The sequence below is a fragment of the Rhipicephalus microplus genome, chromosome 3 (genome assembly GCF_043290135.1).
Source record: "Rhipicephalus microplus isolate Deutch F79 chromosome 3, USDA_Rmic, whole genome shotgun sequence".
NCBI classification, from domain to species: Eukaryota; Metazoa; Arthropoda; class Arachnida; order Ixodida; family Ixodidae; genus Rhipicephalus; species Rhipicephalus microplus.
The window spans coordinates 22,132,223-22,146,249 of NC_134702.1; positions in this window are offsets into that span (position 1 = coordinate 22,132,223).

Here is a 14,027-nt window from a genome sequence, read left to right on the forward strand (position 1 = left end):
GCGAAAGTTTGCAAGAAAGCAAAGCCAACGAGCGTAATGATGTTTCTGGGATGCGAAGACAAACTTTTACTTTTTGTGATTAAACTCGGCGTCGTTGTGAAGCTTTAAGCCTGTATCGCTTTCGAAGTGATTTTTCTTCTTTAATTCTTGCAGACCCTAACGCCGATTCGAGCTGAACAGTTGCGATTGGGAGCAATCATCAGCCATAAATGCAGTTGTGCGAGGACCTTCTTTTATAATTATATCTTTCTATAATCTACAATTTCTCCCTATTTTTCCTTTTTTTTGAAAAGGGTCTTTATGGAACACGTGACGCAGGTTTTTTTTTGGTTTAAAAGTTATTTAAAGTAATTCACGTACGTAATGATATAGCACACCGTCTCTCAATTTTGTTTTGTCCTAAAAGCTATAAGGCGATGGACATTCATGACGACTGCGTGAAGAAATACCATGTCAAGCCCAGGCAAAAATAAATAGAAGAAGGGCTCAACAAGCGTACCCATTTAAAGCTTACAGATAAGTTTCAAAATTACAGGCTTTTGTTCAGTGTTCATAGAAAATTAGCACGCTTATTTCATAGGGGAGAGAGAAAGAAACGAAGAGGAAAGGCAGAGAGGTTATGCAAGCTTTGGCTCGGTTGGCTACCCTACACTTGGGGAGTGGAATATGAAAACCTGTTATAGTCAATAGCGTTGTTGGACGTGAAATACCCGAAGGTCGTTGGCCTGCGCCAAACTGCACACTTATGTACAAGAGTCATTGCGAATTCACCCCTTGATTTATGAATCGATTTAGTAACCGCGAAAACTTTTTTCGGCGTACATAAAACCAAGCGAATGCAAACGAAGGGCGTATACCGTGGTGGTGTGGTCAGAAATGCTTACGCTGTGATTAACGAGTGGTTGGGGTTTGTATGAATAATTAAGCATGGCTTGTCTATTCGAATAGCAAAAATCTACACGCGATGTACAGAATAACAAAGTTCAAGCGTATCGGCGATACGAGCTGATTATTTTCCCGGCGTACATGTAGAACGCCATCGCCGCACAGAAATTATTATTCAACTGCGCCTGTTTGCAAATCTTTCAGGTGGACAGCATAGTTTCATTTCATTATTTATTAGCCTTGAAAGTTTGCTCTGAGTTCGAGCGACAGAGATCATTCGAAGTTTGCTGGGTTTATGAATGATTTCGTGTTGTGTGTATACATACACACATTTGCAACGAAGGATCCCCGAAGGCCACCATAATCCCCCCTGGGTTGTTGTAAATATACGTGACCGTAGACGTGAATTGAGGAGTGGGAGTTGATAGGGGGGGGGGGGGGGGCACCAGGTCCAATGACCCCAGAGAAAGGGCGAGACACGAACACTGCCTTACACTTTTACTTTGTACGTCCTGTCTCTACGCTGTTTAAAGAGAGAAGGGTTATGAGCACGTGGGTTTTATTAACGAAGCTCTTTAAGCTCACCTTAATTAGTCCGTGGCAAACAGTGATCATTGTCGTGAAATGGCATGTGCTCTCTTCGTCCTCTTCTTCCTCCTCTACTCTGCTCCCAAGCAGAACATAATGTTGAAATTTACGTGTGTCAGTGATGTTTTCACATATGGCTGCACACTTTGTAATGAATGGCATGCTTTAAACCCCAAGCAATCATGCGCGTGTAATGTTTCGATCTTGATTGATTGACTGATATGTGAGGTTTAACGTCCCAAAACCACCATAAGATTATGAGGGACGCTGTAGTGGAGCGCTCTGAAATTTCGAGCGTTGATGCTGGCGCTCATCACAGCGTTGCGCTGGAGGGAAGCCTGGGGAGGCACAAAGCGCGCCGTGGAAGACCGGTGTTTCCTACTGGAACACTCAAATCGTTGCTAATGGGTAATGAGAGACAGAAGACTATGATTGGACACAGAGACCCACAGTCCGCTTTTAGTTAGCGCGCAAGCAGTGAATTTTTATTATTCAACAATGCACAGAGGAAATCTCCCACCAGCACTACCTTTGAGGTCAAGATCAAGTGCCTATATATACGGGTTGGCCAGTGAGCGGTTGTGCAGCGTGAGCAGTCGTTAACAGATACTGCCTGAGTCGGCGTTGCGAGGCGAGAGAGACGGAGGGGACGCGCATGCGCAATCGGGGTGTTAACGCCACGGGGAGGAATACCTAGAGGAGAGAAAGAGTAAGAGCGAGCACAGGTTAGCAGAGGCTCCCTGCGGTGCCATTGCACGGTGAGAGAAAGCCAGCGTAAAAGAGAAAAGAGAGAGTGAGAGCAGACGAGCATGCGCAGTTGAGGTGGTCACGCCACACACCGGATCGAGCTCGAGCTGCTTGGCATCTAATAACAGCTCGCTCCACTCCAGCACGTGTTGTGGTAAGAGTGGAGACCATTAGCGGCGTTGCGCTGCTCCGTGTATTAGTGTATAATAAAAGAGCTTACTGCTCTCTCTCTCTCTCTCATACACAGCGCAGTAGTATAAATGATGACATGGGCATAAGTGCGGTGCAGGCGAGGGCTCGCAAAGCGGCTGTGGGCGCAACCATGATCGTTTGCGGTGATAAATAAAGAGCATCTCTACAACATTAAGTCGACCCATGGCTGCTACGCATACTACTCAGGGTAACCTTTACGGGGAGATAAGTGCGATTTTTTTTATCCTCATTACATTCATGTCTACGCGGATACTACCTGTCCGAAGTAGACGTAGTATTATACAACTTCAAGTGCACTGCCACCTATCCTGAAGCACTGTTCCATTCCGATGTTTTTCTACAATACTTTCTTTTTTTGCAGATTAATTTCAGTACCTACATTTCTGCTCTTGTTGTCTAAGTCAGTAATCATGAATTGCAATTCGTCCCTTTAGTTACTCAGCAATGTGATGTCATCGGAGAAGGGCAGTGGGCCTAGTCATACTGATGTTGTTGTTGTTGATGATGATAACATTTATGTCTTTTATGCACAGGGCGACAAAGTGTTCATTTTCCGGATAGCCTCGTGTTTCGATTCTCCCTCTGCTTCTCTGTGTCAAGTGATAATGCTCGTGGTTATAAATCCAGTCAAGTGTCGGACAATTTCTCAGTCTTCTTACTTTGTTTTCGGTGCAGTTTTTGGAAAAAAAAAACTGATTATACGTTACAAACGAATCATTCGTCCTTTCTAAGAGCTCTCTGTTAACCAACGGTGGTTCTAACTGTTTCTATCCCCCCCCCCCCCCCCTTCAGGTCGTTTCCTCAGCACTGACCTTACTACTGGTCACCCGTTGCCAGCGTTTCGTCTAATGGTCGCTTCTTAGCGAGAATCGTTTCTCCGAGTAAACGTGCCGCACTGTCGTTAACACCGTGTAGCCGAGGCTTGAGTAAAGCGAGAAACTTCTTGTCGCTTAACGGGCTATCGCCTCGTCGGTAAGTCGGTTCTCGGTGATTCCGCGCGTGTTCCGGTTCTCGGTGATTCCACACAAACAACAATAAATTAGTTGGGAGATTTTGCTTCTTGCGCACACGCTCTCTTCTGTAGCCTAGCATTAGCGAGATGATTCTTTCATTAGATAGCACCGGGCGGTAGTCAGCCCGCCCAGTGCTGACCTTGAGTTAACATCGGGCGCAATGCCGAGACAGGATTCAGCGAGGACTTTGAAAGAATGGGTTCACCTTGACCTCTATTTTACAGGAGAACTGCAAAAAAAAGGAAATAAAAATTTGGATTTTTTCGTTGACTGGTAAAACTGTGGCGATCGTGTATTTTCTTATTTCTTTTCTCTTGCTTTATTTCTCGCGTCACCAAATAATAATAATTAATAATTTAAAAATAATTATTATATCTTACTTTATTTTATTCTTGCTTCACTTTATTTATTTCTGTGCTTCTCTCTTTTCTTTCTTTCTTTCTTTCTTTCTTTCTTTCTTTCTTTCTTTTTTTTCTTTCTTTCTTTTTTCTTTCTATCTTTCTTTTTTGTCTTTTTATGACACGGTGCAAACCTTTTTCATTCCTACCCATCGAGGAATCGTAATTTTACCCGTAATTTCATCGAGGAATCGTACTTTGGTGCTTATCGGCGCCACACTTCAGCTGCCTGCCGCAAGCGACAACAGAGGTCGTGCCTGAAACTACGAAATGCAACTGTGAAAGGCAACAACGAAATGCGGCAATGAGAAATGCCCGGCGACCTTGATTAAAAATTAGACTGCCATATCTGAGATGGTTAATTGGCGACAAGTATACACATACGAAAGAGCATAATGCAGTTATAGAAAAAACGGGGCCATACAAGTGCATGTACCATCTGTGCACCCGCTGGTGCGAGGTTCTTCGCTTACAACGCCACCACCACCGAAATATATAAATCATAGAGAGCTTCGCTTGAATACAAAGATACATGCCATTGCAACGTATATCAACAAAATGTTCTGTCTGTAAGAGTTCGACAAAAACGCTGCATGATTCGTGCTTGCGGGCTAGCTGACAAGCGCATGTTCCCTGCAGTTTTCCATCGTTGTTGCATCTGGTGCATTTTCAGCCACAAACCTCTAATTTCTACTCCGAGGGTGATTAGCAAGCGAAACTGTTAAGCGTGGGCCACAGAGGTGAGAGAATTTCGAAGCAACCAGAAGGCCCCATCGCTGCAGCGTCATTTCGATGAGGGAAAATGCTAGAAGCTCGTGTACCTAGATTTAGGTGCATGTTAAAGAACACCAGTTTGTCAAAATTTCCGACACCCTCCACTACGGCGACCATCGTGGTTTAGGGACATATAAAACGCGGCAATTATTACTATTATTACTTCGAACCCTGGTCGATCATGCACCTTGGCAACTAAATCCGCAATGTCTTCGCAGAAAGACCTTTTTGAACTTTAACCCCACCTTTAGCATCATCACGCTGATCATAGGGTCACTGGCTGCTCCCCAAGACACCACGCTTGCTCTGCCTAACAAGCAGGCGTCGCGTAAATAAAGTATTCGCGCCACGCACCGAGTGTGGGTTCGATGTAAATAAAAGCAGCACCTAGTACGATTCCTTGCGAGCTCGACAAATCGCCGGCCAGCGAACTGTGTGCAACTTTGTATGTGCTCTCTTGTTGGTGCTGCATTTTGACGAGAAGCGTTGTTGCCCCTCCACCCGAGAACTTCGGAAGGAGCCCGTTGTGTTGCACGAGAAGACAAAAATAGATTTCTTCGCGCAGCCAATACGGCACGAAATTCTGCGGCAGCCAAGATTGGATGCCGTGCGCAAACTGCGTATTATTGACCTGCGCAAGCGGGGTTCGCCGGAAAGGCCCAAGCCTCGAGGGTCCCGTGACGCGGGGGCTCTTGCTACAGCGGAGCTCGATGGGATCCCCTTAACAAATAGTGTGTATTCGCCTCGCGAAATTCTCAGGCAACATATTATGCGTGAATCGATGCTCTCGGACGATTGTTCAGCTTGCAATAAATAAATAAATGAAAAGTAAGATTACTCTGTCCCTATGCGTTCGCCTGATACGACTCGAATGCCAAAGTCGCCTTGTTACTATTCTCAGTCGATTGTATCGATCACACAGTGACCCGAAAGATTTCTTCACCATAACGTACTTTTGCATTGTCTTCGGGAGTGGAGGAACTGCTGGCTCTATGCACCTCACGTGGCTTTGCGCTGCATCTGTGATCCACCCGCTTCGAACCGAGCGAACAATGTCATGCGATGACCCGTCATGATGACAACAAAACGATGTTGCAATTTTCGTTGACCTGTGACGTCACTCTGACAATGTTACGCCTGTATTAGGCGAGAGGTATCAAAACCTCGCGAGATTTTCGCGAGCCCTTGCGAGAGCTTACGAGGCCTCAAGGTCCCGCAATATATCGTGCTTTGCCAGCAAACGAGATCACCAACATATGCACTTGAAGCTATCGCCTGAAAAACAAAACGAACAGCTCCTTTATGGACGCTGACGCCAAATGTCCCAATGCTAACGAGGCAAGCGTATAGTTGTAATCATTTTGATCATTTGCAGCCAGTGACAACGCTGAGGAGAACACGGAAGACGTCTTTACGATTAGGTGCGCATTAGAGAGAACGCTTCATAAAAGAACTCAGGTGGTCGAAATTTCCGGAGCCCTATATTACAAACAGAAAGCTTACGTTAGGAGGAATCAATGTGCAATGGAAAAGAAAGAAAGAAAGATAGAAAGAAAGAAAGAAGAAAAGAAAGAAGAAAACAGTAAGTCACGCACGTCTAAGGCCAGCTTCCCTTGAACCGATTTCATTGTCAGGGGCAAATCTCTGGTTTTTTCTGCGCATCAATAAACAACAAAGCGTGCATTCGTAGTCATCCCACTATCAAACACTAGATCAAGCAGAAGGCTGCTGTCCCAACTCCACTACGGCAGCTTACAGATTCGGCTTCGGACTTTGGAGCTTAACGTCCTATACGTTCAAAAATGAACGTCATGTCATTTGCATAGTTTCACAAGGAGATAGAGGACATGCTAATAAAGAAAGAAAAAAGCTTAATAAAGAGAAGTAAACAGGTCGCGAAGGTTCTGGAAAAGAGCAGAAGAGAAGGAGCGATTGCAAACTGGATGCTGTTGCACTCGGCGCAGGTGACGCGAAGACGAGTGAGTTGGAAGTGCGAAGTGCTTTTTCAGGAACCCCACCATGGGCTGCGCACTCGGTCGAAAATCAGTGTAATTCAATTGATTTTTCCGCGCGAAATTTGGGCACGGGCGCGGTGCCTCCTAGAGACGAAGGACAATAAGTGACGACGTGGGCTTCAAAGAGAAACATTTTAGATTGGAACATTCAACGATTTCACCCAGCCGCCTGAAATGAATTCGCTCATTTCTACTTACCGACCTCGGTTCCCTCTTTTTCCTCGTTTTAATTCGCTCGTATGTTGCTTACATCTACTTTACTTCACACTACCTCTACAAAGAGACATCGACCTTGACGCACAAACACTTGGAGCAAAAGTCAACTCCATGTGACTGAATTTAAGTTTCGAAAATGCCTCGAGGAGATGTCACTTAGAGGCATTGTAGTTGATGCACGTGAGTTGCATATTAGCCGATGTGCCGGAAATTGCGCTCGGGCGCGGTGGAGGAGGGTTTTGACTTCTACCCGAAATTTATATTTTTGCAAGTGCACATATAAAAACACACGCACGCGCGAACATACGTAATGAGTGTTTCAACACTTGCTACTCCTTTTCTGCTAAACTATACAATTTCCATCACGGAGTTGTCGATAATTTTAATACAGCCGAAAATTTACACGTCAACAAACGTCCACATTAATAGTCCCGGCAGTGCAATATAACTGTACAAGCAACAGCAACGTTCACACGCCACAAATGATTGCACACCAAAAGCGTCCACGCTTTACCGAAAAGTTTGTCAAAGGGATTGACTGCACAACGGTCACTGAGCACTTGCCCTCACCTTGAAACACAACTGCCATAAAACAAATGCTCATGGGTAAGAAAAAACAGAGAAACACACAAAAACACGGTGAAAATGTCGCCCAGCAGTGTCCGCTAATGATTGACAAGACGATCAATGTTTGCTTATCTTAAATTTGCGTCCTATAAGAGAACATGGCTCGGTGCTTCAGTGAAGGGAATAGAAGGGAAATAAGACAGGAAGGTAGAAGAGATAGGAGATATTGAACTAACCTGCGGAACGGTCGTCCACACGTCCATAGTCCTTCATTAAGCGTAATTTCTTCGGATACTAAATTTTGAATGAAAGCCGGGAATTACGGTGAAGTGCTCTTGAGAGTATGATCATTTTACGTGTACTTCTGTTCTAGCCCTTTGCTTTTTTCTCGCGTTAAAGAATTACATGCATGACGAACCAACTGAGTACGTTCCAATGTGCTTTAGGAGGAACACCTTTGTCCTCCTTTTAATTCCAAACGGATCGTGCTCTTGCCAGAGCTTCACTCAAACACGTCAGCAGCGCCAAGCTTTACTTGAGTGCACTCAAAGCGTTTCAAGTACACTCTAGCTCGGAGAGAAAATTATGAAAGCGATTTGCCGAGTATCCTTAACGTGAACGGAGAACTTTTAAGAGGCTGGCTTGATTGCGCGTTCACAAGATTTTTGCCCCGATGGTACAATAATCCGCTTACTGAGCTCTAAAACAATTTCGGAGAAATTATAAAATACTCTTTCGGCTGTTTTTTCTATAGACGTCTCGTCCCGTTCCATTTCGGAATGCCCGTCACAATGATATTTGTGAAACGCGCTGTTTCAGTTCTTTCCAGATAAGCCTGATTAAATCAAATCACTGGCTGTATTCTCGCAGATTTCTGTCTTGCACCTCTATAGCAACCACTCCGCGTAGTCTTTTCTCGTCCTTTGTCATTCTCTTCGCCTTGCCGTCGCTTTCTCGCCTGCGGAAGCCTTCGGGCTTGCCGGGAAAGACTTCGTTATCGTCTCGTACCTCACGCTGCACTTGTTTTGCTGTGTTTTTCGTGCAAGTCCCATGTACCAATGTAATAAAAGCTGAAGGTATCTTTGATACCAGGGATCGCAAACTAATTTCAGGCAGTGGGCCACAGTCCCGGAATTGGGTCCTGCAAGGGACGCACCACAGAAGAAAGCAAATGCGGGGGGAGAGGAGCAGGGGGGAGGGTGTAGTTTGCACAGATTGTCAGCAAACGTTGTCATTTGACAGAAAATCTTTCCTATTTGTCATGTACGGGTCATTCTTGCAGAAAATGTACCGCAAAGATTCTGACCTTTTATCGACACCAATCAGCTAATATCTGGACGTCGATTCCAAAATATAGTTTTTATTTCACAGTTATGTTTTAACACATGGTGACCACATGGACTGCCTCTCGAAGACAACGCTTTGGACAAGTGATGCCTGTGTAGATCCTGAGCACACTTTATTAGGAAAATGAAAAACAAAGAAATGTGGGAAACGTTAGACGTGTGAGGCGTTAGCGTCATTATGTGACATCCCATCGTGTGACGAACCAGCGACGTCCTGATGACGTCACACATTTTTTGCGAGCAGTGACGTTATATCTAAGATGACATTTTACATCCATCATGTGGACGCCACAGGAGCCGTCCCCGACGGTCAGTTTTCGCATTTGATGAGCTAAGGCGAAAAACTTAGACAGCTCATCAGCTTATTATCTAAGGCTTTCGAACTGGACAATGCTGATGTCTTGCGTTTAACATGCCGAAATCGAGGTGTAATTTATGCAAGGCAAGCCGTGAAGGGCGCCGGAAATTTCGACCGTCTGGGGTTCTTTAACGTGCACATCGCACAGTATAGACGAGCCTTGGCTTCCATCGAAGTGCGACCACCGCGGCTGGGATTTAAGCCGCGACTTCCGGGCCAGCATCCGCACTTCGTAACCTCGGCGCCACCGAGGCGTCATTAAGAATTTACAGGTCCTCGAGTATTTTATGTCATTACAATAAAAAACATTCCGCATGTTTAAAATACTAGTTTCCTCCTATCTAATTATTTTCTGTACATGCCGCATGCGTTTTAAAGTGTTCTCAATTTTATATAAAGTATGCTGTTTTTTTTTCTTCTCGGCTCTAGATTCTGAAAATACAAAGAGATAGAGAGAGACACATAAAAAGACAAAATTATTTTCGGCTCATTAAACAAACGAATACACTTTCATTTCTTCCTGTATAGAGCCCCTTCTTTTTTGTACCGTGCTACTGCGATTACTTGAGCCTGCTTAACATTTTTTTTTCCAGTCAAGACGCTCGGATGGTGATGGCTCCCTTATTACGAGTACTTATGTCTTCAACGTCACTTTTTTTTTCTTAGTGAATAGTAGCCTGTTCTTTTTAGGCTGGCGTGTTTTCAACCAGCATTGTAGTATACCGGAACGAGGCTCTTTTTAAAGCGCGCCCCGAGCATTTCACTTACATCCGTTTTCTTTATTCCTCTGATAGGGCGATATGAAAAAAAGGAAGCGCCGTAATATAAACGACTTTCCTTCCGGCACGACGTGCACTTCTTTTGCATACTTAACAGTATTGTGCCTAACAAGCGCCTCATGGTTATCATCTTCATAGTCGTTGTCATCGCCATCCTGATTTTAATTTCAGCTCCCTAATGAGAGCGGTGCACTTGTGCGAGACGAAACATAACCGGGGTCCTTTGAAACGACAGCTTTTGAACTTGGAGAGCGTATTTGCATGTTTATTTTTTCTTCCTAAATTTATTTTTCAAGTGTTGTCACGATTTAGAAAAAAGCGTATCAGTGAGTGTTGTTTTCTCCGCCTTCCAGGAAAAAATAAGATGACAATCGCGATATTACAATGGAAGAAGCGCGTGAAATTGAGTGTTTTGTTGCAGTGGGTCTAAGGTTAGTCGACAGTCCTGTCAAAGAATGATTGATTGATTGATATGTGGGGCTTAACGTCCCAAAACCACTATATGATTATGAGAGACGCCGTAGTGGAGGGCTCCGGAAATTTAGACCACCTGGGGTTCTTTAACGTGCACCCAAATCTGAGCACACGGGCCTACAACATTTCCGCCTCCATCGGAAATGCAGCCGCCGCAGCCGGGATTCGAACCCGCGCCCTGCGGGTCAGCAGCCGAGTACCTTAGCCACTAGACCACCGCGGCGGGGCTGTCAAAGAATGAATGAATGAGCTTTATTTTCGTATGTGCACCACGTCTCAAATCATGTGGAATATATATATATATATATATATATATATATATATATATATATATATATATATATATATATATATATATATATATATATATATATATATATAGATAGATAGATAGATAGATAGATAGATAGATAGATAGATAGATAGATAGATAGATAGATAGACAGGCAGACAGATAGACAACCTTACTGAAATAAATACTGCGTGGTGAAGACTGTTTTTAAAGGCAGCGGCTAGACGGTGTTTGCCAAATGCACTGACCTGTTCGGGGTCCTCATGTGAATGTGGAGTCGAATCATGCACATGTTTCACTGTGTTTGTAAATATAACAGGTAAAAGTGCTTCGCTCTTTTCGGAATGCCCTGCTCTTAGCTTGTGAGCGGCTCTCATCTTTAACACGTTTACTATTGTACGTGGTGGTTAACTATAGTATATAGACCTAAACCTCTCCACAGCAAGCCACCGAGAATAGAACAGCGTGTCATAGGATAACATGGCTTAACACAGAGCAGAATAAAAGATAATAAAATAAATCGCAGCAGAATAGGATAAAGTGGAACAGAGATGAGACAAACTCGCGCGTTAGTGCCGGTAACATGAGTTTCATTCGTGAGCCACTCGGTGTTTCAAAAGCCTACGCTTCAAGAGCACGTTCTCGTTTGCACATGAAAGCTACCACTCACCACGAGGAGCGTAATGGGGCCTGAATATGCGCACGGATCCTCCATTGAGTCATATTGAATAGCTACATAGGTTGCATGGTAGGATAACACTTTCAGAACGATCTTTCACCGATCGCGAAAGCTTTTTTTGCGCGCCACCGAAATACTCTCCCCTCCGTTCGCATTTTCCTCGATTCAGTGCCTGGCGCGATATTCACATTTTGTTGAGGAAGAACGGGTCTTTTCTTTATGCATGGAAAACTTCAAGTTTCAACGCAAGGTGGTACTTTTAGCGAAATCGACTACTCTTCGCAAGCGACAACGAGGGTTTATGGACTGTGTGTTTAAAATAAAATATGGTTGCCGCTTTGAAGCACTATGCATACTCTATTATGGGAGTGCGCTAAGCCCTCCTCAATACGACTTCCAACGCCACATTGCATTTAAAACAAATTGTGAATGCTTTAGAACACTGAACGAACTCTACTATGGGAGAGTAATAAGCTGCCCCGGTTATGCACGAACCTTAGCCAAAACGGGGAAATGGTGCTTAAAAAAGAGTTCTACAATTCAGAGTACGTGCTACTCTACTACGGGAGAGGGAAAGCCATATCAGTGCAACTTTGTGTTCAGAATAACTGTCGAATGATGTAGAGTACAATGTACTGTACTATGGGAGAGCAGAAAATTGTCCCAGTACAGTAAGGCGGAAGCCCTCATCGTTTGATAAAGAAGTGAACGTACTTATTGCGAGCGCTTCGCACAATCTAAGTACAGGTAGAACTGCCCATTTTTTCTGACCAGACAACTTGCCGCAGTGAGGACCGAAACTTACAACCTTCGGATGACGTGTCCAATGCCATATGCGAGCGAGCTACGGTGGCGGTCGTCCACTCTATGGTATTTTCGTGGATGTAAACCTGGGAGTGTTAGCCAGCACCACTCGTAGCCATTGTGGCCAGTTTATAAAGTTTTTTTTTTGCCAGTTGTTGTCGAGTAACACGTGATATTTTTACCAGCTGCTACCTGACCCATAAAGGCGGCATGCGGGCTAGTTGGTTGTGATCACTAGCGTTCATAGGATCCAGGCATTCATTTTAGTAGAAAAAAAAAAGACGCAGACACCAGAGAGGACACACAGACAGGACAATAGCTTGATATCAACTGACTTTACTGCAACTCAAAACCGAATGGACAGGTGCGCACGCACAACATCGCACTGCGGTATCTCTCTTTTTCGCGCACTTCGCACGTCACCACTAGGCATGAGAAATATGTGCATTCAAATATGCAAGCTTTCTGTGACAGAGGAACAGAAGATACACCGAGGCAGATGCTTTTACTCACGCTGATAGCAAGGACTTGTTTTATTTCTCGCGTCGCCGAATCCTTGTGTTTCCGTAGCACACAGGCAGAAATGAATTTTAGAAGACAGCCGCACCTGCGGCAATGGTTCACCCGACCTTTTTGCTCGTTTCTTTTTGCCAGAAACATTCTTAATGACAACGAACCGACAATGCAGCCAAGGGAAGTACAGGGAGCGTCTCGTAGCTGTAGATATTGATACCGATGGTAAAAAAAGTAAACGAATTATAGAAACTGAAACCTATAGAGTGCAAAGAGACGAAGCGATAGTGACTGTTGTTCTCCCACGTGGTAATGATTACAAGGGAGTGGGTCTTACAATACTAGACGCTCATCCGCTAATGTGCAGTGTCTAGTATATTTCTAGACACTGTAGCTAATGCCAGTTCACGCGCTGGCGAGCCACTCAACGCGCTTATATCGTGCGTCGGTGGTGACATCTGGCGTGTCTTCTTTCACCACGCCACGGGTGCCGTTTCTAGGGCTGTGTTCCAATACTCGCCGTAGACGGCTAAATAGACAGTTAAATGGACGGCGGTCATATTAAGTTCCATTTCAATTCTGACGTAGCCGGCAAAGTAGACAGCTCCGAGAGGACCGCATCGTAGACATACGATGCAGGCTACTTTGTTGTCTATAGACAAGATGGCGACTCAGTGAATCGATCAGATAGACCGAATTTCGCCGGAATGGTCGACTGCACGGACGCAGACGCTTCTCCAGAAGCTCAATGGAAGTAACGTCTAAAATTTTCAGATTTTAACACAAATTAAGCCAGAAAATACAGCTGTTACGTTTGTTTATTTTGGCTTTCTCTTCTCAACGCGAGGTGGCACCTCGCCGCGGAGCTGTCTACTTTGCCGGCTACGTGAGAATTGGAATGGGACTTAAGATGGCCACCGTCCATTTAGCTGTCTATTTAGCCGTCTACCGTGAGTACTAACTATTACGGCTTGGTGGCGTTAGCCACCACCCGATCTAAAGGGTACAACCATATCAATCCATCCATACATCCAGCCGTCCGGACGTGTTCCGATTCTCGGACAGCATGGGCTTGGTGCTGTCTTCTAAGCAGTCTGCGTACACTGTCTACGTGCTGTCTAAGAATTGGAACACTGCTTAGAGCGCCACGAGGAATGATGCGCGGCGACCGTAAATCTTCCTTCTCAAGCATTTCTTAGCGATGCTGCAACGCGGAAGTTTAGACGCCCTCGCACCCGTTCAATAACCCGTTTTCCGCGTCCTCCAGTGCATCTCACTGCGTCCTAATCTTCTTCATCGTCGGTTATGGCGGTGCATCTCGAGCTCGGGATCACTGAAGCGCTCACCGTTCGCGCGCATTGTTGCT